General features: G+C 45.2%; 1 non-coding gene across 1 annotated transcript; it reads left to right on the top strand.

Moving 5' to 3' along the window:
* Window positions 1–21991: 21991 nt before the first annotated feature.
* On the top strand, window positions 21992–22081 carry trnap-cgg (transfer RNA proline (anticodon CGG)). The gene is given in 2 exon segments: window positions 21992–22027; window positions 22046–22081. It is a non-coding gene; the product is annotated as a tRNA-Pro (tRNA).
* Window positions 22082–23056: the final 975 nt, after the last annotated feature.

Genomic DNA, 23056 nt, shown 5'->3' with positions numbered 1-23056 from the left:
GCAGACTCCTGCGCACATGCGTTCGACCTCTGAACCCTTTGGTTCAGAGGATCGGAAATGCCGGTATCCCGCGCATGTGTAGTGCATGCAAGAAACCAGCACTTTCATCGGGACAACGCGTGGGTACTCCGTCCGTACTCACGTGTTGGGACCCGAATTTCTGGGCCAATATCTACAGGCCGGTCAATTTAACATCAGTGGTGCGTAAACTTTTATAAACAATAAACAAGGAAAAAATTAACGGACACTTGGAGAAGTTTAAGCTAATTAAGGAAAGCCAACACAGATGTGTAAAATTCCGAACGTGCTTGACTAATCTAATTGAATTTTTGATGAAGTAACAGAGAGGATTGATGAAGTGAATGCAGTGGATGCTGGCTACATGGATTTTCAGAAGGCGTTTGACAAAGTACCACATAAAAGGCTGGTTAACATAATAGAGGCTCATGGAACAGGTGAGTCAGTGGCAGCTTGGATAAGGAATTGGCTTAAGGACTGAAAACAGTGAGTTGTGGTAAATGGCTGTATTTCAGATTGGAGGATGGTAGACAGTTTTTTCCCCCAAGGGTCAGTGCTGTGCCCACTGCCTTTTTCATATATATCTAAATGACCTGTATATTGGAATACAGAGTAGATTTTCTAAATTTGCCGATGACACCAAACCTGGGGGTATGGCAAACATTGATAATGATGCCAACCGACTACAACAGGACATAAAAAGGCTAGCAGAATGGACAGAAAAGTTGCAAATGGGATTTAAAACAGAGAAGTGTGAGTTGATGCATTTTTGGCAGAAGGAACAGGAAGCGACAATATACACTTAAAGGCACAATTTTATATAGTGTGCAGGGACAGAGGGACATGGGAGTTAATGTGCATAGGTCCCTGGAGGTGGCAGGGCATATTGAGAGAGTGGTTAGCAAAGCATTTGTGAACTTGGGCTTCATAAATAGAGGTATTGAGTACAAAAGTAGAGAAGTAATGCTGAGTCTTTATAGAGCACTGATTTGACCACAACTGGAGTATTGCGTCAAATCTGGTCACCAAACTTTAGGAAGGATGTGAAGGCCCTTGAGCGGGTGCAGAGGAGATTTACCAGAATGGTTCTGGGGATGGGGGTTCTTAGCTACAAGGACAGCATGGAGAAGCTGGATTTGTTTTCATCAGAGTAAAGGAGGTTAAGGAGTGATTTCATAGAAGTGTACAAGATTATGACAGGTTTCGATGGCGAGACGGGGAACGGCTTTTCCCACTAGTTGATGGTACAAGGACTAGGTTATTTAAGATTTTGGGCAAGAGATACAGGGGGGATGTGAAGAAAAAAAATTACACTCTGTGCGGTGATGGCCTGGAATTCGCTGCCGAATTCACTCAATGTATTCAAAGGGAGACTGTTTAGGCACTTAAGGGAAATAACCTTGCAGGAATACGGCAATAGTGGGAGAGAATGGTACTGGTTTGATTGTCCTACAGAGAGCCAGCATTGGCTCGATGGGCCGAATTGCCTCCGTCTGTGTCATAATGACTCTATGAAAAACCAGGTGAGCGCGCACTCACGGATCATCAACTGTATAAGTCTTTTTAACAGGAGTGCGATTTTAGCTGTGATGACCTAGTTGTTAATGTTGGCGGTGTCCGGGATTTTTATGTAGCGAAATTCCCTGAGCGAGAATCATACCCCTAGACCCTGAATCATACCCCTAGACCCTGAATCTGCTCACAATTCACCCCATAACAAGAGCATCGAAGTAACAGCGGCTGCGTGGCCTAATGGATAAGGTGTCTGATATTGGTACACTTTGCTCAGTTGTCAGATGATTGCAGGCTTGAGCCCTGCTGCGGTCAATTAAGAAACAGGGCGAAAGTTTTTCTTCCCTGTCCTGAATCTGGCTTCCAGCCGACCATTTCTGACATTTCCTCACCTGAGGATAACGGAAGGCCTTTTGCTTACATGAGCTGATTATACATTTTCAACATTGTACATCTGTGTGCACGGGCAGGACAAGCGGTGAAGTGGACTTTCTTTCGGAGTATTTTTGCTTTGATGCAAATAGCAGTGAATAGAAACATAGAAGACAGGACGAGAAGTAGACCATTCGGCCCCTGGAGCCTGTTCCGTCACTTAATGAGACCTTGGCTGATCATCCAAATTCAGTACCCTGTCCTTGCTTACTCGCCATATCCCTTGGAATGGTTGAGCGCAGTGTAATCCATTGTGCTCTGCACACGTGGGTTCGTAATCCCACCCTCGTCGTTATTCCTTCACACATTTGATGCTGATAAACATTCCGAGCATTTCACTGAATTTTGCATAAAATAGGCTTTGTAATCGCAAACTTGTCAAAATCACACTGGTGATTCAGGCCTGTGCCCCTGCACTCTTCATATCTTGTTAAAATGAAAACAGACCACTGGAGTTCTTGAATGAAGGTAGAGCAGGAATCAAAGATTGAGAACCACCCCTACCTGCCATCCTTCCTCTGCGATTGGCACCAAATGAAAGACAAGCGGGAACATAGACTAGGGAGCAGAAACATAACTTTTTCGTTTAGGAGGAAATGTAATTTCAAAAATATTTATCAAACTTAATGAGGAGATTTTCTGTTTTAGTGTCTTTAGTTGAGAGATAAATAATGGGCAGTACAATGGGGAGAAATCCTCGTTCTTTTCGGCATACTCTCATGGGATCTGAGGCCTCGGTTGAACGTCATACCTGAAAGATGGCATCACCGACGGTGCAGCACTACCTCAGTACTGCAATGGAGTGTCAGCCTGGATTATGTGCTCAAGTCTCTGGAGTGGGGCTTGAGTTTGCTACCGCTGAGCCACGTCTGGCACCTGAACTCAGTTCATTTGGCTGGAGTGAAATGACGGAGGTAAAGGGAAAAATGATAATGGAGTAAAACTTCAACTTGGCGCCCTAGAAAAATCGCGCATCGTAATCGGCCGCCCTTTATAAAAACCGCCTTATGTTTCCATCGATTTCATAAGCAATGATAATCAGGCCTGTCTATAATGGGCGGGGTCGTGGTCAGTCAAGGATCACTCTGTGTCTGGTTAAACCGGGTGTGCTCACAGTCCCGGATCATTCAGTGTGTTCATCTTTTTTAAAGGAAGGCGATGCCAGCTGTGATGCCCGAGTTGTTGAGTTTAACTAAATGTGGCGGGGCTCATCCGGGATTTGATACCGGGACCGCTCACATGTTAAGCAGTGAAATATCTCTTGCGAGAATCAGATCCCAAGGACAACGAGCCGCTGACTTTAGTATGACGTTGCATTAGGTTTCTCTGCACTGGTGCGAACACAGTTCGCAAAGGACCTGCTCATTAATTTGAAATATTTTTATCTTTTCCTAAATCCACTTCTTTATATGAGCAGTTTCCTGAATCTGCTCAAAATTCTCCCAATAACAAGAAGGTCGGCGACAACCTAATTGTGGATATGTTGTTTGGGCGATTGTCTGTATGTAACTTCCGTCCTTGTAACTCTTAACATCATGTTCAGGTAAATCGTTGTTTGTGTTCAACATGATGTCGGAAACATGTACAGATAACTCGTGAGTTTACTCATCTTCTCGCTTGTGCCAAAGACTTAGTCACTGCTTTGAAATCGAATCTATTTGCTGCACATTATTCTTTGCCTGATAGTTGCTTGTTTAACAGTTAAAACTGGCCCCACCTTCCATCCTGTCAATACGTCACACTGAAGGAATCCTTTAAAACTCCTATTATTTATTGTAACACGGTTGGCCTGAGTAACCTAAGAGCCCACGTGGAACAGCTAACAAGCATATAGTTTGCGGAAACACCAATTGTACCTTCTGCTCCGGTCGAAATATCACACCGCAAAAGCATTGGCTGCTTTAGGTGAGGCTCGAACTCACAACCTCGGCACCTGTACTAGTTATATAAGTAGCGCGCGCTAACCAATTGCGCTATTAGAACCATGCTTGAATAGTCCTACTTATCCGTGCTCATTTACTTGCACATTTCAGGTTGTCTAATCGTGCAGGGGTGCAATGTTGTTTAATTGAGGCGCATTGGCTGGGTTTATATGAAAGAGTGAAGCAGGAGTTACTCTCATGTATTAGCGAGCTGGTGAATTTACCAAAGGCTGCACCAGATCCTGGTGTCATAAGCACTGAACATTTTGATCCAACTCCTAAAATGCAGCCTGCAAAATGAGAACCGATGAAAATTCATCACTTCCAAAACGCAAAAAACGTTTTAAAATTTGGCCCATGATTCGTTAACCATGTGAGTTACCGGTTGATTAATGACGATTACAACAAAGGTTTCACACAGTCTAATGAGTTTTACGTAATAGAGTAAACAGTTTTCTTAAAGTTAACTCCTTGACGTGGATTTGGATCCGTATCGCATGGTAAGGTTATTTGTAGATGACAATTGCTGTTCTGAGCTGTTTCTCCAATTATTTAAAGAGCAGTGGCTTCTGAAGTGTAGCGGTTATCACTTCCATCTAAAGTACAACAGGTCCCTGGTTCAATCATCTCTTGCAGGTAGAGATTAATAAAAACTCTACAGAGATATCGACAGTGTGAGAGATCATTACAGGATCCGGCAGCGTTGACTCGGTTAATAGCAACAGTTTGGAGCCGCATTTCAGATGCGGCAACAAACCCATGAGTTGGTTTGCTGTTCCCCAGCTCCCGGAGTGCGTGAGGCCGAGAATGGAGCAACGTTCAGGCCACCTTTCCGGCCCCGCTCTCTCCAAGCACCCTCTGCCAGCGGAAAGCAGCAATTGCAGCCTCAGAGAGCACAAATTGCCCATCGCTGCAAAACAAAATGTCACTGAAGCAGGGGAGCGCAGAGATTTGCATCTATATCGTAGTTAAGGATGGTCGAGGTTGATATCGATCGACTCATTGTTGTTGGAACCGCTGAAATTGAATCTTTCTCTGGCAGATGTTGCAGGTTTACGTATGAAATGTGCCCTAGAGGTGCAATGGACAAATTTGGAGATGCCGTCTAGTGGGGCAATTTAAAGGATCAGCACAGTTAATGCTGAGAACTAATTAAAAAGTAGCTCAAGCTGATGAAGCTTGCACTGGTGAAAATCCTGGATGGAGATTTAGAGGAAGCGACAATGGGAAGGGCTGTACTGCGATTCTAACACTTCTCCAAACACATTCCGGGCAAGTCATCGACAGTAAACAGAGGGTTTGGAACGGGAATGGAACTGCGGGCACACGTGTCAGTCAAAATGGAATGGACAGTACATGACAAATCCATTTGATTTTACGCTTGATAACCAGTTGATTGGGCCTGTATTCTAGACAGCGTGACTATTTAGTCTAGGTGTAAGAATCTCGCTTTGGGGATGGTAGATTGCGATTTGCGAAAGGTCCCACACGAGCCCGTTTTAAACGTCGACTTCTAATATTGGACTTGCACTCAAACTTGTTTTAATCCGCCTAAGAAATGATCGTTCAGGACCCAAATCATTCTCCATCAATCTCCAGCGGCTTTGGAGGAAGGTCAATGCAGCTGCCATGTAAATATAATGGCTTTAAAGACAAACAATTAAGGTATCTTTTCAGCAAACAATCACGAGTGATGGTTATAAATATATTTGTGTGTGTCCATATTAGATACAAGTGTATTTGTGAGTTGCTATTGTGTTAGATGTAAATGCTTTTGCACCACTGTTCGTTACAAATATATTTTGATGTATCTGTATTATTTATTACTGTATTGGGTGGGGGAATCTGTGTCAGTTTAAATGTATTTCTGAGCTCTGTAAATGTCCAGTGCGCCCCCATTCTACCTTCTCATTGACCCCACGTGGGACACGGCAGAGCAGCTGTTACATTCGGGTTCAACTTTTGCTTTTATTGATACTTAGAAAATGTGAGCTGTAGAAAGTAATAACTCTGAATCCATCAGCCTCTCTGATAACTCCTGAGCGTCCCTTACTCTATCTGATAGGCCCTGAGCATCCCTTACCCGGTCCAGAACCGCTTGAGCATCCCTTACCCTGTCTGGTACATCCGGAGTGTCTATTACACTGTCTGGTACATCCGGAGCATCCCTTACACTATCTGATACATCCGGAGCTTCCCTTACACTGTCTGGTACATCGGGAGCGTACATTACCCAGTCTGGTACACCCGTAGCGTCTCTTACCCTACCCGATACATCCGGACCGTCCCTTACCCTGTCTGATCCAGCGGGTGCCGCCCTTACACTGTCGGATACATCCGGAGCGTCCGTTACACTGTCGGATACATCCGGAGCGTCCCTTACCCTGCTTGGTACATCTATAGCGTGCCATACCCTGTCTGGTATATCCAGAGCGTGCCTTACCCTGTCTGGTACAACAGAAGCGTCCCTTACCCTTTCTGGTAATTCCGGAGCATCCCTTAAACTGCCTGGTATATCCGGAGTGTCCCTTACACTTTCTGTTACATCCGGAGAATCCCTTACTCTCCTTGATAACTCCTGAGCGTCCATTTTACTTTATGATAGCCAATTTGCCAAAATTGCATATTTCACCCTTCATCCGCAGCTATGTAGTGCTTCCTGTCGCTCACGCTCCTCAACTGCTTACGGAAAAGCGCCAACTACCAGTTGAACAAACCCAATTCTTCAGTTAGCCTCCCCAGTGCACTTCATTTCGCGAGGAATTTTCTTGTGCAATCGGGCTGCTTTGGTTCCAAAGGCCGGCCCTGCTTTCTCAGAGCTTGTCTGTCGAGGGGTCCCGCAGGTCTAAATCTATCGACTGGTTTCAATGCACCAATTCAGATTTGGGCGAATGGGACATGTGCCCCAGGATCAGCGGTGGGAGCAGAGCACACTTAGCAGTTTAAGTGGCTGAAAGTGAATGTTAGATTAAGGTAATACCGCAGGAAAGTTACAATGATATTGAAGGAGGAAAGTAATGGAGGGCTATTGATTGTGGGAGGAAGAAAAATTTCTGCCATGACTAGGATTCGGACCGAGGTGGCTCCGGCCACAATGCAGAATACTAACCACTATATGATCGCGGTGCCACAGATCAACTACTGTAGCTCTGCTCTGACCACAACAAAGTAACGCACGGCACTGCTTAGAAAAGATGGATTTTTTGGTGAAGAGGCCAAAATCAGCACCACCAGAAAGCAGGAAGCGGTGAAATTAAAATAGGCACCGCAGTGACTGGAGCCTTCAACCAGAATGGGAACTAGTGCAGCCGCAGTTACATTTAAAATAATTTTAGCCTTTGCACATGAGAAGAAAGTCACGCCTGGAGATTCATTAAAGAAACGGCCCTGCTGGGTGTCGAACCTAGGATCTCCTGTTTACTAAACAAACGCTTTGACCAGCTAAGCCACGGGGCCGAATCTCGACCCAATTCCTCGCCTCCACTCACTGATATCTATCAGCTACTGGCCACTGTCTTCTGGACTCTCAGGCCGTTTTCTATGTCTCCAACTCTCTTGTCTATTCCACCATGTGTCACGTTGCTGTCTGTAAAAAAATAAAATGGCGGCGCGCATGGGCGCAGCGGCTTTGTCTCTCCCGAGACTGAGCGTTTTTACCCTCTTTCTGAGTCTCTTCTGGACTCTGCTAATACGGGAATTGAGAGCAGACCTACTGTACAGCCGGCAGACGCTCCTCAATATCTGGGCCGACTGCGTGTGGCTCACACTTGGCGCCGTCGATCTGCCTCCCGACATCGCCCGATCCCCGGGACCAGCGTGGCGTCCTTCCCCAGCTGGAAGTCGGCGCAGACCGCGCAGAGACCGCAAGCAGAAGCGGGGCAAGAGGGCCGGAATCCAAAATAGGCTGAAGAGGGCCCCACACAAACCCTCCCTCCCAAGTATTTTCCTGGCCAATGTCAGGTCACTGGTAAATAAAATGGATGAGATCAAACTTGATCACTCCTCACAGAAAAGGACAAAGGAATGCTGTGCCATGATCTTCACAGAGACCTGGTTGAACAACGGCATCCCTGACACCACCATCCAGCTAGAAGGACGCACGGTCTTCTGCACCGACAGAACTGCAGACTCCGGGAAGAGCAAGGGAGGCGGTTTGTGCATTTACTCTAACAATGCCTGGTGCACTAACACAGACATAATCGATAGATCCTGTTCAGCTGCTTTGGAATTCCTCATGGTAAGGTGCAGACCCTTCTACCTGCCTCGGGAATTCACGGCTGTTATCATCACTGCGGTCTACATCCCACAACACGCTAATGCCAAACTAGCACTGACGGACCTCTACAGAGCCATCAGCGAACAACAAACTGCGCACCCAGACGGAGCTTTTATCATCGCGGGGGACTTCAATCACAAAAACCTAAAATCTGTACTCCCGAAATTCCACCAGAATGTTTCCTGCCCCACAAGAGGGGAGAACACACTGGATCAAGTCTACACGAGCATTGTAGATGCTTATAAGGCCATTCCCTGCCCCCACCTTGGGAAGTCTGACCACCTCTCCCTGCTTCTAGCCCGGGCATACAAACCGCTCATCAAAAGAGGGAGAACATCAGTGAGAGCAGTGAAAGTATGGCCAGAGGGGGCAGTATCGGAGCTTCTGGATTGCTTCGAATGCACTGATTGGAGCATGTTTGCCCATAATGACATCGAGGAATATGCATCCACAGTGCTATTCTACATTAACAGTTGCATCGAGGTCGTCACGACCCATAAAAATATCAGGACATAACCCAACCAGAAACCCTGGATGAACAGGGAGGTCCGCTCGCTGTTGAAAGCATGCAACGCAGCATTTAAATCTGGCGACGCGGCGGCTTACAGTGCAGCTAGGACGAACCTAAAAAAAGGGTATCAGGACTGCCAAAAGGAAACAGACACTGTGGATAGAGGATCATTTCCACAACAACTCGGACCCCCGGCGCATGTGGCAAGGCATCCAGTCCATCACTGACTACAAGAGTAAAAACACCAGCGATGCCTCCCTTCTGGAGGAGCTTAACAACTTCTATGCTCGTTTTGACAAGGATAACAGGGAGCCGGCAACCAAAGCCTTGCCACCCCCGGAAGACCAGGTGCTCATTCTGTCGACCTCCGACGTAAGGGGTGTTCTACGCGGAGTGAACACACGTAAGGCTGCTGGACCTGATAGCATCCCTGGATGGGTACTCAAGGAATGTGTTGATCAGCTGGCTGATGTCTTCACCTCCATCTTCAATCTGTCATTGGCCCAGGCAGTAGTCCCTACATGCTTCAAGACTGCTACCATTATTCCTGTGCCAAAGCAAACGGCTGTGACGTGTCTGAACAAGTAGCAACCTGTCGCACTCACACCCATCATAATGAAGTGTTTCGAGAGACTGGTCCTGGCTCACATCAAAGCCAGTGTTCCCACCTCTCTTGACCAACACCAGTTTGCCTATCGTGCAAACAGATCATCGGAGGATGCAATCACAACTGCTCTACACTCTGCACTGAATCACTTCGACGGTAAAGAGACCTACATCAGAATGCTGTTCATAGACTACAGCTCAGCATTCAACACTATCGTCCCCAACAAGCTGGCCACCAAACTCCACACTCTTGGCCTGAACACTTCCCTCTGGACCCTGGACTTCCTAACAAACAGATCCCAGTCTTTCAAATTAGGTAACCACACCACCCCCTACTGACCCTGAACACGGGCGCCCCACAAGGATGTGTGCTGAGCCCCCTCCTCCATTCCCTCTTCACCCACGACTGTGTGGCTGTTCATGGTTCCAACACCATCATCAAGTTTGCGGATGATACCACGGTAGTAGGCCAGATCACCAACAACGATGAGTCAGCCTACAGGGAGCAGGTCCAGCATCTCGTGAAGTGGTGCGCCGATAATAACCTGGCCCTTAACATCAAGAAAACCAAAGAAATAATTGTGGACTTCAGGAAGTCTAAAGGCGGAAGTCACACCCCCATCCACATCAATGGGGCTGTGGTGGAAAGGGTGGACAGCTTTAAGTTCCTCGGAGTCCACATCACGGAAGACCTCTCCTTGTCCCTCAATCCCTCCTCTCTGGTGAAGAAGGCCCAGCAGCGCCTATATTTCTTAAGGAGGCTGAAGGGATGTAACCTGTCACCCCTGATCCTCTCTAACTTTTACCGCTGCACAATAGAGAGCATCCTGATGAACTGTATCACAGTATGATATGGCAGCTGTAGCTCCCCTGACCGGAAAGCCCTGCAGCGGGTAGTCAAAACTGCCCAACGCATTACCGGCACCCGGCTACCGACCATAGAGCACATATATACCAGAAACGCTGTTTACGGAGGTCACGGACCATCATCAAAGACCGTACCCACCCCAGCCACAGTCTGTTCGCCCCCCTGCCATCTGGGAGATACTACAGATGCATTCGCACCCGAACGACCAGATTTAGGAACAGCTTCTCCCAGGCCTGTCATCCTACTGAACTCCACAAATAAACTCTAAAGCCTGCACATCTGCCAATGCACTTTATTATGTTTATGTTAATGTATTACAAACCAAATGAATGGTGAATGTTTAAATGTCTTAATCTAAATGTACACTCTCGGGAGCCGCAAGCCTACATATCGTTGTACTGCACTTGTGCACTAACAATGACAATAAAGTTTATTATTATTATTATTATTATTATTATTATCTCCCGCTTAATTTATCTCATTGTCAATCTGTGAGGTGATTCTGAATGATTACCCTATGTTTGTGTCTTATATGAAATAAATCAGGGGATCAGACAGTTCTTCTTCTGACACTGGTGATCTAAAGAGCCAAAATTTATAACAATATATTGTTTATTGTGATGCAGCAATTACAATCTTCCATCTTGAAAAATTCAGGTTCAATTCTGTGCAAAAGAAACTGTGACCCCAAGTTGTTTCCAATTGGCCGCCTTTTAATTAGATGTCACAAACGCCACCATTGCACCTCAAGGAGATTCATAACTAATAAACAGAGAAGTCAAGCAGTGAAAGGGTATTTGTAGAAAGGGGTATGAGAAAGGGGTATGGAATGCACTGGCCCAGCAGTGCAGCAGATTTAAAATAAGGTTTAAAAACCAGAAGCGTGTGGGAGGAAGGGGAGAGGGCGGCAAGACAGACAAAGGTAAGATCGCCTTGGAAACCAACGGCCCCGAATCTGCTTTAAATCCCCCCACTGTATTGAAACACATTTAACGTCAGATTCACACATTGATGAATTTGAGCAATATATGAGATTTAAGACTGTCTCTGATCTAAAATATCTGCTTTATGTATATGAATTTATCATTGCCGAGATTAAACGCGCTGCACAGGGTTAGTGGCTCTTTGCTCTAGGGGTGTGAATCTCGTTTTGGGAATTCACATCAATTAAAATGCAAGAGGTACCGCGTTCAAATCCCAAATGTGCCCGAACATTTTAATAGATCCACTTTCCTCGGCCTGGAGACATTCCACAAGTCTTCAAATAATAACTGCCAGATAATCAGACCGTGTTCAGTACATCACAAGAAAACGGCAATTTTCTTCTTGAAAGCAGGAATTCAGTCCCAGAAGTGCCGAAACTTTGAGGTAAATATGTAAATCCGTTTGTTTCCAGAAGCCTGCTCCACATTTTCCACATTGTCAATCTGAGTGCACGGGCAGGACATGTGGTAAAAGGACTTCATTAAAGATTGTTTCTACCGTTTGGAAACAGAAATACTGAAATAAAAGGGATTTTTGGATGACTCCTTTTGGATAATAATGTTAGATCGAAGTTGGTGAGAGGTTCGAGCCTCAGGACTGTTAATGCAGTTGGAAGATACGTGGCCTGAAAATGTTACAGTCCCCATGTTAGACAATATTTTCTCTCCCTATTTGGTAAAATGTTCTCACTTTCTCAACCTAATATTTCTCCCAGCTCTAATGGAAAGAAGGTCGAATCCAGAGTTCTATCCTCCTTCCTCCCTTCCTTTCCACCTTGCTTCATTCCCATCCTCCTTGTTCGTGGTTTCCTGTCTCATTTGACAATGAGCCTGACCTTGATGTTCACTCTGTGATCGACATCTTATCATTTCCAGTCCTAACCTAGTCTTTTTGCAGATTTATTACAATCTATTTGATGGAAACTCTCCAACATATAATAAAACCGCCCAATAATGCCTGTGAGTTAAAACAGGCTTTTGCATGGTGAGGGAAATATCAGAGGAACAGAATAACTCCTGCAGCAATAGAAATCGAGTCAGTGCCCAGCTCTGCTGTTCGGGGCAATCCTCGTCTCCTCGTGTTTCATTTTCACATCGATGGTAAAAGCTGAGAGTGAACTCCAATCTACACGGGCTTTACACTGGTTAAAAGACAGAAATCAAAGAGCAGGGATAAGCGGGTTATTCAGGATGGCAGGCTGTGACAAGTGGGGCACCGCGAGGAACGGGGCTTGGGCCTCAGCTATTCACAATCTATATCAATGATTTGGATGAGGGGACTAAATGTAACATTTCGAAATTTGCTGATGATATAAAGCTGGGTGTCAGTGTCAGTTGTGAAACGGATGTGAAGAAGCTTCAAGGGGATCTCGACAGGCTCAGTGAGTGGGCGAGAACATGGCAGATGGAATATAATGTGGATACATGTGAAGTTATCCACTTTGGTAGAAAAAACAGAAAGGCAGAGTATCTCCTAAATGGTGAAAAAATGGGGAATGTGGATGCTCAAAAGGACATGGGTTTCCTTGTATATGAGTGACTGAAAGTGAATTTGCAAGTGCAGAAAGCCATTAGGAAGGCAAATGGTATGCTCGCCTGCATTAGATATGGATTTGAGTACAGGAGTAAAGAAGTCTCATTTCAATTCTATAGGGCCTTGGTGAGGCCACACCTGGAGTACCGTGTACAATTTTGGTCGCCTTTCCTAAGAAATTATATACTTGCCACAGAGGGAGTGCAACAAAGGTTCACGGGATTGATTCCTTGGTATGGCGGGACTGTTGTATGAGAAGAGACTGAGTAAAGTAGGCCTGTATTCTCTTGAAATCAGAAGAATGAGAGGGGGTCTCATTGAAGCATACAAAATTATCACACGGCTTGATAGGGTGGATGCTGGGAGGATGTTTCCCAAGGCTGGAGATTCTAGAACCAGGGGCCACAGTCTCAGGTTAAAGGGTATGCCATTCAGGACTGAGATGAGAAGACATTTCTTCACACGGAGGGTGGTGAATATTTGGAATTCTCTAGCCCAGAGGGCTGTGGAGGCTCAGTCATTGGGTATGTTCAAAACAGAAGTCGATAGATTTCTGACTAGTAAGGGCATCAAGGAATATGGCGATAGGGCCAGTGAATGGAGTTGAGGCAGAAGATCAGCCATGATCTCATTGAATGGCAGTGCAGGCTCGAAGGGCCGAATGGCCTACCCCTGCTCCAATTTCTTATGTTCTTATGTTCTTACACCGCTTGAAAGATTAACGGAAAAAGCAAATGATGAGGGAGCTGGCAGAAATAGTTAAATTTATCCTGTGGACATGAATTTATTTTCAAACTTTTATCGATTTAGACCAGTGCAGTTTTATGATTCGCAACAGGTCTGTATATTTTATTTCTGTCAAACTTTATTCCTGCTCCCGCTCTTCATAAAGAACAAGGGATCCCACACCACGGGCATTCAAAAACATTTCAATTATGGCCAACCTCTTGTAATCGCTGCTTTCACCCATTAGCACACTTTCCATTTATCCTCTATTTGTTTCATTCGCACAATTCAACAGAACTGTTAAGATTAAGACGGAAGACTTCCGATCTACCTGCACCATAACAGCGGGCCAATACTTCATATTTAAACCCTCATTGGCAGCTAGGTAGCGCTGCCTGTCATTCACGCACTGCCACAGTTTTGGGGAAAGCGCCAAACAGCATCAAAACAAAACCCAGTTCTTCAGTTAGCAAGATATCACAAGATTCCCCAAGGAAATTTCGTGAACAATCCGGCCGCTGTCCTTCTAAAGTCCTGTCCTGCTTTTACAGCGCTTATCTGTCAAGCGGTCACACAGATCTAAATGTATCGACTGGTTGTACACTAGTGCGAACGGGACATGTGCCCTCATGAAACGCGCTGGTAGCAGAGAGAAATTAACAATGTAAGCTCATGAAAGTGAATATTAGATTAAGTTAATACCGCAGGCAAGTGACAATGAACTGAAAGGAGGCAAGTAAAGAATGGCTACGGATTCTGGAAGAAGAAAAAGCTGGGAGAAGATTCGGGTTTGAATTATGGAGCATCAAGCTCAGGCATGTGAGAGCGCGGGTTTTAAAGGAGTAAATAGGTTTTCACCGCCAACAATACATCAGTTTTCCTGCTGTAATGATTGATTTTTCAGTCTGTTCCATTAGCAGGTGCTGCAGATGACAGCAGATATAAAGCGAGCTGTGACATGATTTAAGTTTGAACCAAGGTTACTGCATCCACAATGCAGAGCACTAACCATGATACGATCACAGCGCCACACGTCAGCTTCGCGTATTTTTTCTGACCACAGCATAGTTACGCAAGGCACGGATATTATTGCTGTTAAATATGAATAAAACGCGACGCATGTTTGCAGCTGTTGATGTTTCTGTCATAAGAACATAGAAACAGCAGGAGGCCATTCAGGCCCTGGAGCCTGCTACACAATTGGCAGATCTGAATGTGAACTCCATCTACACTGCGATGATTCCACAAACCTTCACATCCTCGCCGAACACAAATCTATCGACCTCATTTTGAAATTGTCAATTGACCCCCAGCCTGAACAGCTGTTTCGGGAAGAGCGTTCCAGATTTACACTGCCATCTGTGTGAAGAAGCGCTTCCTTACATCAACCCTGAACGGGGTAGCTCCAATTTTATGGTTATGCCCCATTGTGCTAGACCCTCCCAACAGAGGAAATAGATTCTCTCTCTCTTACACCTATTTGTTTAAAGCTCTAACCGAAGTTCACAACCCAGAACATTAACTGTCCCTCTGATTTGGATTTTGAGCTCATGCCTCTTTCTCTGATGATTCTTTGCAGATCACTGGAGCAGGCGGGGTATGGCCGCTGATAGGGAATGCTGCGTCTCATATCCCGCGGGAGCTTGAATGCCTCTATGAGTCACACAGTTAGAATTGATGACGTGGTATCTCAATAATGCCACCCTATAATGGAAGAGTCTGCATATAGGGGTATTTGAAAGCTGCCTTTTTAGTACAACAGTTAATGAAATGTTTTAAAGTTAGAACAATTACTTATGCAAATTATCTTTGTATTGGCCGGGAAGCAAACCCGGGTTTCCGGCGTGGCAGGCAAGAATTCTACCCCTGAACCACCAATGCTCACTGTACCAAGCGTTTCAGTTCTCCAGTCACATTCCTGTTTCTGTTAATGAAAGAATAAAAGACAAATCAAAATACTGCATTTCTCCAGGTGTGGTCTCACAAAGACCCTGTACATTTATAGCAAAGTTTCAGGGAGGGAGCAAAGGCTGAGGCTCATCTGTGTCACGTGGGAGCTGAGCACAATATTCCTGCAGTTTATTTGCATTATCCTGCAGAATATTCCATGCTGTTCTTAACATGTTATATTCCTCTTAATATCGGAAGGTTTAGTTTATTGTAATGATCGCTGCGGCTCTTTTCCATTTTATGAATTTGCAGCAAATTAAATATCACCAAACCAATGAAATGGTCATTGCCGAGATTTAACACTCAGTGCAGGGTCAGATATTTGTGAATTCAGCATGCAGACTCCGCTTATGTAGCTGCGCTGGTCGGTTGGTTAAAGGCGTTCGAAGTTAAATTTCATGGTTCTGACTGGGGAAGTTCAAAGCTTGTTGTATTTTAATGTGAATAAATCCAATTTGTTGGAAAAGTTTAAAGCCTTGGCTGGTCTTAACTCTGATGACCCTAAAGAGTGATGAGAGTTAATACAAATACCCTACAGAGTCTCAGGTCCAAAGTCACATTTTCCTCCCAAGCTTGCTGCATTTAGCTCATGGCACGGCTCAAATTACTGATATATACTTGGAATGGAACAGATTGGTAGGACTGTGTGGTAGAGCAGGGAGGTGGGAATAATTGGACAGCTCTTTCAGATGTCTGGCACAGGCAGGATGGAGCCAATGACTTTCATCACCACATGAAGAATTCTGTGATTGTATTACTCCAAGCGTTGAAAGGCTTCCTGTTAGCGGCTCGTTGATCCAGGGATGAGATTCTTAGATACAACAGAATTTTCATTGTTTGAGACAGAGTAGTACCACGTTTAAATCCCAGACAAGTCCTGAATCTTTAGTCAAACATCACCAATTTCCTCAGCTTGGAGACATTGCAGAAGTCCTTCAAATTAATAATTGTATGAAAATCAGTGCAGAGCCTAAATCCAGTATATCGCAAGAAACTCGCGAGTTTATTTTTAACAGCGGGAATTCAGTCCCAGATGTGCAGAAACTGTGATGTAAAGATGAAAATCTGTTTATTTCCAGAAGCATGATCCACATTTTCCAAATTGTCAATCTGGGAGAACAGGCAGAAGAGGCGGTAAAGGCAACTTTATTAAAGATTGTTTCTACTGCCTGGAAACTAAAATATTGAAATAAAAGAGATTTTTCGTCGACCATCTTTGGATAATAAAGGTAGATGGAGGTTGGTTAAAGGTTAAGGTGATGGACTGTTCATCCAGTTGGAAGATACTTTGCCTGAAAATCTTACAGTCCCCAAGTAAGACAATCTCTAATTTTACGGTTCTGGCCCATTGTGCTGGACCCTCCCACCAGAGGAAATAGTTTCTCTCTCTCTCTTACACTTATTTGATTGCAGCTCTGACCGAAGTCCACACCCCAGGACATTAACTGTTCCTCTGATGCTGAAAGGATCCCAAATCGCTTTTCACAGCTTTCTCAACTTGTCCTGCCACCTTCAAAAATTTGTGTGCGCTCACCCCATGTGTCCATGTTCCTGCACTCTCTTTCAAATTGTACGATTTAGAGCTGGTTAATAAATGGCAGGGGAGAGCATTCTGAGCGGTTTGGGGCCAGTGATCTCCAGACGGAGCCGATAAAAGGAAATAATCGGCCCCATTAAAGTTCTACCATTTAGTGTACAATGCCTCTCCTCATTCTTCCGACCAAAATATATCACTTTGCACTTCTCTGCGTTAACTTTCATCTGCCTCTGTCTGCCCATTTCAGCAGTCTGCTTCTGTTCATACTCCCCTTTGTAGCTCTTACTATCACCTTTGTGACCCTTTGCTGTTCTTTGTAACTTTCCCATTCACCAGGATCTCTGCAATGCTTTGTATTTGTGTTTGTTTCTTATCTTATTTTAGTGCGGCCTCTTACCGCTATAGCCGTCCATGCCTGTTTGTTGGCCAGTAGAGTTCTTGCCCCTCAGATGAGTAAAGTGATTTTGTTTCATATTAAATTATTTTAGAAGACCTCCCACTGATCTTCTGTCGTTTTACCAATGGACAGATTTGCCCAGTTTACTGTGGACAGGGTCTGTCTTGTTTAAGTCGGCCTCACCGAAATCTAGAATCTCTGTAGCTGTTTCGCATTTCTCCCTTTCAAACATTGCATTGAACATGATCATGTTCTGATCACTATTAAATACATTTGACGCACGCTAAGTTTGATGAATAAAGCTGTCTCGTTACTCATTACTAAATCTAATATGGCATGCCCCCTTCTTGGTTTTAGGACATATTGTTGTAGGAAACTATCCCGGACACACTCAATAGTTCACTACCTTTCTGATAAGTGCGTGTCTGCTTATCCAAATCTATTTGATAGTTAATATCTGCCATTAATACCAACCTGCCTTTACGATGTGCTTGTCTAATCACTGCATTTATACAATCTAGCACTTCAGGCCTGCGACCAGGGAACCTATACACAAATCTCACTTTCTTAATCACTCAGTCTTAAATCCTTTCCTATTTCTTATATCTACTCATAAATTCTCCACTGTCTGTTTACCTCGCATTATATCCTCTCTTAACATTGAACTGATTTCATCCTGGCTCACTAAGGCTGCTCCTCCCCCTGCCCGATTTCCCTAGCTTTCCTGTAGCCCTCCAGCAACACTTCCACCCCTTTAAATTCTCGCCATTTTGCGATAAAGGCTAATAATCCATGAACCTTATATTTTTTTGTACGTGTCCGGTAGTTTGAAGTAATTACTGTACGTGGACTTTTAAATCTCTCTGTTCCTCCACAGTTCCTAGCTTCTCACCATTTTGTAATTACTCTAATCCACTTTTCTTATTTCGAAAGTGGATGATCTCTCAGTTCCCCACGTTGAACTCCGTTAGCCACAGTTTTGCCAATTCACTTAATCTACGAATGCTCCTTTGCAAATTTCTGCTCCCGCCTATACTACTTACAGTGCCGCCTAACTTAGTGTCGTCAGCAAACTTGGGTATATGATGGAAGTCATCGAACTGTGAAAGAGGGCTGGGAACGGGAATGGAACTGCGGGCTGATGTGACAGTGCATTGTTATTCGAAGCTGCATTTCAGACATGCCAACAAATCCATCGTTTTTTTTCTTCCAGAACCCCGAATGAGTGAGGCCGCGAAAAGCAGCTCTCTTCAATCACCAGCTGCTGGCAATAATCAGCGAATGTGGCCTCAGACAGCGCATTACAGCCCATCTCTGGGGAACAAGATACCACTGAATCAGAGTTGTGCAGAGCTTTGCATCTCTCGCCTATAGGAGACGTCGTGGAGGTCGATATTATAGAATGATTGAATATTACAGTACAGAACTGGGCATTCGGCCCATCGTGCCTGTGCCGGCTCTTTGAAAGAACGAACCAATTAATCCCACTCCCCTGCAATTTCACCAAAGCCCAGTATTTTTTCAAGTATATATCCAATTACCTTTTGGAAGTTACTATTGAATATGCTCCCACTACCCTTTCTGCCAGTGCATTACAGATCATAACAATCACTGCGTATTAATGTTTCCTCATCTCCAAACATAACAGAAGTCTTTCACCCCTTATGCCATTCTAGTAAATGTCTACTGCACACTCTCTGAGGCCTTGACATCCTTCCTCACTGTGGTGCCCAGAATTTGCCACAATATTCCAGCTTGGGCCTAAATGGTGTTTTATGAAGTTTGAGCACAGATTCCTGGCTTTTGTTCTCTATTTCCCTATTTATAAAATCAAGGATCCCGAATACCAAATAATGTCCAGCTCAATATTTACGATGTTGACAACCCATCAGCAAACTTTGAAATTTACTCCCGATACCCAAGTCCAGGTCATTTATATATATCAAAAATAGCGATGGTGCTATTACCCACCGCTGGGGGACCCCACTGCAGCGAAGGAAGCGCATTGCTGTCCATCCTTGGGAAGCAAGATACAATATGGCCCGGCAAAGCCTCCTCATACACCGAGCACAGTGACAGTAAAATCCGTGGAGATTGAGTCCAGGTCACTCGGCCTTCCAGCAACAGTTGGTGAGGGCTGAAATAGTGAGTTGGATAAGTATCTGAAGCAAAAGATGCAGGGCTACGGGGAAAGGGCGGGAGCATGGGACTAGCTGAAGTGCTCTTGCTGAGAGCTGGCAGGGGCTCGACAGGCCGAATGGCCTTCTTCCGTGATGTAACCGTTCTATTCTCTGATTATGTGAAAGGCGCTATATGTATTCAAGTTGTTGTTGTATTACGATTATTTATATTATTCGTAACATAAAAAATCCAAACTTTTAAAACTAAATCCACACAAAATGCCACGGGGAAATTATTTTGAATAACATCCATTGCACCTTTGCAGCACTTCTTTCCTTTTTTTGTCTTTCCTCGGTTTGCTGATAAACGTTTAACTCGCGGCCTTTTCACGTTAATGGTCACAAGCAGGAACAGATAAGCACAGCGGGTCTCGCCGCACCGAGGTGTGCCAAAGGCATTATGGAGTCATAACGGCACAGCAAGAGGCCATTCGGCCCATTGAGTTGGTGCCGAGCTAAATGTGTCAGGGTAGGAGCCATCTGGGGCTGCATTTTATATCTGGGTCAGTGTAAGAGCTGTCTGTCTCAGCGTAGGAGCTGTCTGGGACTGTATCTTATATCTGGATCTGTGTAAGAGCTGTCTGTGTCAGGGTAGGAGCTATCTGGGTCTGTATTTTATACCTGGGTCTGTATAAGAGCTGTCTGTGTCAGGGTAGGAATTGTCTAGCTCTGTATGTTATATCTGAATCAGTGTAGGTTCTGTCTTGGTTTGTGTAGGAGCAACCAGGTTATATGAAGAAGCTGACGAAAGGTAATCAACCAGCAACATTAACTGTTTCCCTCTCCACAGATGCTGCCAGATCAGCAGCATTTTGCTTGGGTTTCTATGAAGAAGATGTCTGGGTCTGTGTAGGAATATCTGGGTATGTGCAGGAGCTGTCTAGATTTGTGTATGAAGAATTTGGGTCTGTGTAGGAGCTGTCTGGGTCTGTGTAGGTATGTCTGGGTCTGTGCAGGAGCTGTCTGGATTTGTGTATGAATGTCTGGGTCTGTGCAGGAGCTGTCTGGGTCTGTGTAGGTATGTCTGGGTCTGTGCAGGAGCTGTCTGGACTTGTGTATGAATGTCTGAATCTGTGTAGGAGCTGTCTGGGCCTGTGTTGGAGCTGTCTGGGTCTGTGTAGTAGTGTCTCGGTTTGTGTAGGAGCTGTCCGGGTCTGCGTAGGAATGTCTGGGTCTGTGTACGTGCTGTCTGGGCCTGCGTAGGAATGTCTGGGTCCATGTAGGTACATTCTGTGCCTTTCTTCGAACTGTCCACGCCCGTGTATGAAGTGTCCATTTTAGTGTAAGGGCTCATGTATAGGTGCTGACTGTGTCATTGTAGGAATTGTCTGGGTTTATGTAGGAGCGAATGGGTCGGTGCCGGTGCTGTTGAGTCTGCACAGGTGCTCCCTGGATCAGGGAAGGAGCTATCTGTTTCTCTGTAGCATAGTCTGTGCCTGTGACGGTGCTCCCAGTGTCTGGGTAGGAGCTCCCTGGGTCTGTGTAGGAAAGTCTGTTCCTGTGGTGGTGCTCCATGTGTCAGGGCAGGAGCTGACTGGGTCTGTGTATGAAAGTCTGTGCTTGTGATGGTGCGCTCTGTTTCAGGGTAGGAGCTGCCTGGGTCCTTGTAGGAAAGTCTGTGCCTTTGGTGGAGCTCCCTTGGTCTGGGTAGGAGCTGCCTGGCTCTGTCTATGAAAGTCTCTTCCTGTGATGGTGCTTCCTGTGTCAGGGTAGGAGCTGACTGTGTCTGTGTAGGAAAGTCTGTGCCTGTGGTGGTGCTCCCTGTGTCAGTTTAGGAGCTGCCTGTGTCAGTGTAAGAAAGTCTGTGGCTGTGGTGGTGCTCCCTGTGTCAGCGTAGATACCGTCTAGGTCTGAGTAAGCTTATCGGTCTGAATCGAAGTTGTCTGGGAATACTTAGGTACTGCTTTGATCTTTAAAGGCAGAACAATCTGTCTGTTGGGGCTGGGATTTGGTCAGAAGGTCACAGCGTCTCCGTCCACACCTGTGCTTTGTAAAGCAGTTTTTTTAGGTTTTAATTTACAGATGGGTGAATTGATAACCAGTGGCGGTAGGAGCCTCAGCGCCCCCGGGTGAGACAGGGTTGAATCTGCCCGGGCCCGGTCCTGAATGTGCAAATGTGGCAAAAATCACAATGGGCGGGGGAGGAGATGGGTGGGGCTATGAACTGACAGTAAACCCCCTGTCCAAACACAAATTGTCTCAGTCACAGAACCGAATGGTCACTTCCGGTGCGGTTTTTGCTTTACTTTCTACCTCCATGCCTTCTCACTGCCTTTGCTGATACATTGTCCAAATCTGAGGCCTCGCACCAAACTGATGCAGAAACTCTGCTGCTGCTCTCGGGATGGGCACCTGCTGCCTCGGTACATTACCGTCCTAACAGATCAGTAACTCTCTGTGTGGAGCAGTGCGGCGCTTCAGAAGACAGGTAGAGAAGGCAATGTCAGAGCTGTCTCGGTCTCAAGTGTTCTGCTTATCAAGAGCAGCCAACACATGGCTTGATTATGGAAACGTTTTAAGTGCCCTTGCCTACACCAGTGGCTCGTTGGTCTAGGGGCATGATTCTCGCTTCGGGTTAATTTAACATAGAGTATGCGAGAGGTCCTGGGTTCAAATCCCAGACGAGCCCTCATTTTCGCGAATTTTGACCTTGAATTCCCTTTGAAAAATTTGGAAAGATAAAAGAGAAGTTGCCAACTTAATCCACGTGAATCTCAAGGGCTTTGGGAAGAGGGTCAGTGCAAATATTCCGGATCAAAGGCAATATCAGCGGCCTACACTTTCTATCAACGAGTTTTTTCTGGAAGCTGAATGCGATAGACAACCAGTTCTGTATTTTCATCTCAGTGAAGTAGATAAATAAACGAAAGACTTGCATTTATTGGGCGCCTTTTACCACCACCGGGCGTCCCAAAGAACTTTACAGCCAATGATGTACTGTTGTACATCACTGTTGTAATGTAGGAAACGCGGCAGATAATTTACGCACAGCAAGCTCCCACAAACAGCAATGTGATAATCACCAGATCATCTGGTATTTTTGTTATGTTGATTGAGGTATAAATATTGGCCAGAATGATTGCTGTCCCAGTTTTATTCAGTATAGAGAGAGTCATTAAGATAAATAATGATTGGGACTGGGAAGGACACTGTTTTAACACCTACCCACAATGTTCACAAGATCCTTACCCGTGAGGAAGGACATTCAGCGCATTCCTGTCAGGGTTGGGGAGCCACGGGGCCGTATAAATACGAGGCCGTGCTCTCCAGGCAAAGGTAGGTTCTGGACCCAAGTGCAGAAACCAGACAAGAGACAAATATACAGTACTTTGTTTGAACTTTACTAAATTCACACATAACCAGATTAACACAAGGGACACAGCAATATACAACAGTACTTTGTTTGAACTTTACTAAATTCACACATAACCAGATTAACACAAGGGACACAGCAATATACATAAGAACTAGAGACAAGAGAACTAGAGACAAGTTACAAGACGGCTAGTCAAGATAGGAACTCAGGACAGCTTCCATGAGGAAGCCCACTTGTCTATACTGAGCTTGTGACAAGCTACCACAAGGGGCAACCGGCTTGCCGAGG

This window comes from Somniosus microcephalus, unplaced genomic scaffold, assembly GCF_052327205.1.
Source record: "Somniosus microcephalus isolate GS21.2 unplaced genomic scaffold, FLI_Smic_1.0 unresolved_chr1, whole genome shotgun sequence".
Classification (NCBI taxonomy): Eukaryota; Metazoa; Chordata; class Chondrichthyes; order Squaliformes; family Somniosidae; genus Somniosus; species Somniosus microcephalus.
Note: the sequence above shows the minus strand (reverse complement) of the source record. Positions and strands in the feature narration are given on the sequence as shown.